Below are 4486 nucleotides of genomic sequence, written 5' to 3' on the forward strand. Positions count from 1 at the left end.
GATACGGTTTGCGTTATCTCTTTTCACGCCCCTCTGTTCCTATTGGTGATCGCTACAGCGCTTTGCGTTGTCTTTCTTCACGCCCCTCTGTTCCGATTGGTCATCACTACAGCGTCGCCTGATTGGGTGACCGTATCAAACAAAAGACGACGCAGTAGCGCTTCCATTCACTCTACCTGAGCTTTTTCAGAACGCAGTTTGTTGCAGTGATTTTTTCAATTTGTTGATTTCGTCTTGGATTTTTAATATTCTCCTGACTTAAAGGTAAGTAATTTTTTTAGGCAGTATTATACCAATATTCTAGTACATCGTGACATTAATATAGCAACTGTATTCTTGTATATTGTGGCAGTATTATAGTTATATTTAGTTATATTTATCTATGTACATAGGGGGAAGTATTATAGCTTTTCTATTCCTGACGTTATATATTCAATACCGCTGTACATATAGTTATGTTCTTGTACATAGGGGCAGTATTATAGTAGTTATATTCTTGTATATAGAGGCAGTATTATAGTAGTTATATTCTTGTACATAGGGGCAGTATTATAGTAGTTATATTCTTGTATATAGGGGCAGTATTATAGTAGTTATATTCTTGTATATAGGGGCAGTATTATAGTAGTTATATTCTTGTATATAGGGACAGTAATATAGTAGTTATATTCTTGTATATAGGGAGCAGTATTCAATACCGCTGTACATATAGTTATGTTCTTGTACATAGGGGCAGTATTATAGTAGTTATATTCTTGTATATAGAGGCAGTATTATAGTAGTTATATTCTTGTACATAGGGGCAGTATTATAGTAGTTATATTCTTGTATATAGGGGCAGTATTATAGTAGTTATATTCTTGTATATAGGGACAGTAATATAGTAGTTATATTCTTGTATATAGGGAGCAGTATTATAGTAGTTATATTCTTGTACATAGGGGCAGTATTATAGTAGTTATATTCTTGTATATAGGGGCAGTATTATAGTAGTTATATTCTTGTATATAGGGGCAGTATTATAGTAGTTATATTCTTGTATATAGGGACAGTAATATAGTAGTTATATTCTTGTATATAGGGAGCAGTATTCAATACCGCTGTACATATAGTTATGTTCTTGTACATAGGGGCAGTATTATAGTAGTTATATTCTTGTACATAGGGGCAGTAATATAGTAGTTATATTCTTGTATATAGGGGCAGTATTATAGTAGTTATATTCTTGTATATAGGGACAGTAATATAGTAGTTATATTCTTGTATATAGGGAGCAGTATTATAGTAGTTATATTCTTGTACATAGGGGCAGTATTATAGTAGTTATATTCTTATACATAGGAGCAGTATTATAGTAGTTATATTCTTGTACATAGGGGCAGTATTATAGTAGTTATATTCTTGTACATAGGGGCAGTATTATAGTAGTTATATTCTTGTACATAGGGGCAGTATTATAGTAGTTAAATTCTTGTACATAGGGGCAGTATTATAGTAGTTAAATTCTTGTATATAGGGGGCAGTATGATAGTAGTTATATTCTTGTACATAGGGGGCCGTATTATAGTAGTTATATTATTGGACATAGGAGCAGTATTAAAGTAGTTGTACATAGGTGGCAGTATTATAGCAGCTATATTCTTGTGCTTAGTTTATAACAATGTAGTAATACATTAATTTCCTTTTTTTTCAGATGTCTTCCAACAAACAAGAATTCATAAGGGAGGTGATTGAGATGTATCAATCCCTGCCTTGTTTGTGGAAGATAAAGTCTGTCGATTACAGCAATCGATACAAGAAAAAGCAGGCCTATGAGCAGCTTATTGAACTGTTCCAGAGGCATAACCCTACGGAGACCATTACGACAGAGATTGTGCGAAAGAAAATCCAGGGTCTTCGCACCGTTTATAAAAAGGAACTAAATAAGGTGGAAAAGGCCAGCAAATCTGGTGCCGGAACGGAGGAACTTTACGTTCCAAAGCTTTGGTACTACGATTTGCTGGCCTTCATAAGAGACCAAGAGGTACCACGGACAATAACATCGCTGTCCTTGGGTCCGGGAACACAGCCTGAGGTCCGGTCTGACACCACAGTTGGAGATGTAAGTACCTTTGTGAAACTTTTGATGTACATGGCATTATTTAATTGAAAATAGTTACTACGGTTTTCTATGATTACTGTTGCAGATTTCAAAATGTATCCCTTCCAGTTCAGATAAGTATACTCCTTTGCTAGTTTCTCCACACTCTATTTTCATACCATGTAATGACATTTCATATCTTGTAGTACTAGTCTGCCCACGGACCAATTGGGAGAGGTAGTTTGTAGAGTGACGGGTACAGTCCTCGCCTTGTACCGGGTGGTGCAGGAGTACTCACAGTATAAACCAATAACTAACCCCAGTCCAGTAATTAACCAAGTTGCTGGTAACAGGTGCCAACGGCCCGCTGCTGTGAAGACGGGTCCCACACCCGTGTGTGTAATTCAGGTGATCTTTTCCTGCCCGAGGTATGTGTCTTCTTTTCACACTGGTCCGTACTGGGTCCCGTCAGCTGGCACCCCTCTCCTGGTCCACTTCGGGTCCCACAAGAGGCTGGCCCATTCCTGAGGCCGTGAGTACCACTCACCCCAGCCCCACACAGGGGCTGCTTATGTGACGCCCTGGACTAGCCAGGTGGTCTCAGAGGTAACATCACACACACACACACACCCTCCCCTGGACAGTCAAGATCATTGAAAAAAAAAAAAAAATTGTTGCCACTCTACAGTCTTGATGTCCTCCTGTTTTCGTGGGGAGGGGGTGAGTGGGGTCTGATTGGCTGGTGTGTGTTTGTGTGTGGGAACCTCCCCAAGGGAGGGTTAAATCAGCATCAATAACATGTATGCAGACCTCTGTAACACCCAGGTTTTGCCAGGGCGGCACAGTGCTCTTTGTGCTGCCAACTACTGCTCAGGGTGATGTATATGCCCCATACTCTTAAGGGATGTATATGACGCAGCCTCTCCTGGGATGTATATGCCTCAGTGTTTCCTGTGATGTATATGCCCTAGCTTCTCCTGTGTTGTGTATGCCCCCAGCCTCTCCAGACCAAGACATACATGGAAATGTAGTGGTGAGAATCAAAATGATCAATCTCACCGAACATCACAGTCTCTCCAGCCACCACTCTGGGGCTGATTTTATTAATTATTTTAACATATATAGCCTGGTCGTGTTCAAGTTGATAATTTGGTGTGGCCCCCGTTGGTTGGTAGAAAATTCCAAATGGTCCCCGGCAGTAAATAGGTTCCCAAACCCTGTTTTAAAGTTTTGTCCAAAAATGTAAGCAACAGCGAAAATAAACTAGAAAGATTTATGTGACATACAAAACAAAAAAAACATTTAAATCACAAACATTCAGTGGCCCTGCTGTTGGGCTGCCAAAAACTGTTCCAGCAGCTCGCCATGACGCCGGACGGCTTCTGACAAATGGCGTTGAGAATCCAACACGTCCTGTAGTGTGGGGATTTCTGTGGAGGGAATGGGAAAAGTTAACCATCCTTGTTCCAACATCGAACTGTCAGGTATATGTTTTTGGTTGACCACTTACGGTTCTGGGGTTCATCACCTTCTTCTTCTTCTGAGGCGCTGATGGCCCAACCAGATCCTGTGGCTAGGGAACACAAATCAAATATTAGTACACGACAGCCCACCATCATTTAAACATCCATGTATCCTTTACAACTTGTAGGGACACCATGATATGTGCATAAATTACAGGAAGGGTAGCCTGCACAAAACTCACCAACTGATGCGGGGGAGAAGGCATCGTTAGAAGAAGTATGGGGAGACTGGGTAGAAGGTGGTGATGGGGTTGAAGGAAGAGATGGGGTTGCAGCAGGTGATGGGGTTGCAGCAGGTGATGGGGTTGGAGAAGGAGAGGGTGTCCCAGCAGGCGGAGGTGGTGGATCGGAAGCAGGAGATGTTGGAGCCGGCGGGGATGATGGCTCCGCAGCAGGAGATGCTGGAGCTGGCGGAGATTGTGGATCCACAGCCGGAGAGGGTGGAGATGGTGGAGCTGCCTGTGCAGCTGGAGGTGGTCCTAGGTATAGGAGAAATCTTTTATTGAGCGCATAACTCCAGGCCACTATGGCTTACGCCTACTTTACACCATACAATTCTGCATACGATATCGTATGTGATGTGACACGCCCCCATCTTATGTGCGACAACTGAAATTTGTTGACCGTGTCGCACCTATGCTTTGTTCCTGTCACAAGTACTTACCCTTCTATACGACCATCCATACGTAAGAAGCGGGACGCAGGTAAGTTGCAGTTCATCATTCCCGGGGTGTCACACACTGCGATGTGTGCTGTCTCGGGAACATTGAGCAACCAGACGTTCAATTTTTAGTAATTGAACGACGTGTATGCGATGACCGGTTATTCGTTTAATCGTAATCGCATGTAGGTTTTACAGACTACAATATCTCTAACGATGCCG

General features: G+C 41.7%; 1 long non-coding RNA gene across 1 annotated transcript; it reads right to left on the minus strand.

The window, feature by feature from the left end:
- Positions 1 to 3339: 3339 nt before the first annotated feature.
- Positions 3340 to 4095, minus strand: LOC142299086 (uncharacterized). Its single transcript, XR_012752650.1, has 3 exons — positions 3786 to 4095; positions 3591 to 3653; positions 3340 to 3510 (listed from the first exon to the last, which is right to left on the minus strand). It is a non-coding gene; the product is annotated as an uncharacterized LOC142299086 (long non-coding RNA).
- Between the last annotated feature and the right edge of the window lie 391 nt (positions 4096 to 4486).

The sequence above is a fragment of the Anomaloglossus baeobatrachus genome, chromosome 1, assembly GCF_048569485.1.
Source record: "Anomaloglossus baeobatrachus isolate aAnoBae1 chromosome 1, aAnoBae1.hap1, whole genome shotgun sequence".
NCBI lineage: Eukaryota > Metazoa > Chordata > Amphibia > Anura > Aromobatidae > Anomaloglossus > Anomaloglossus baeobatrachus.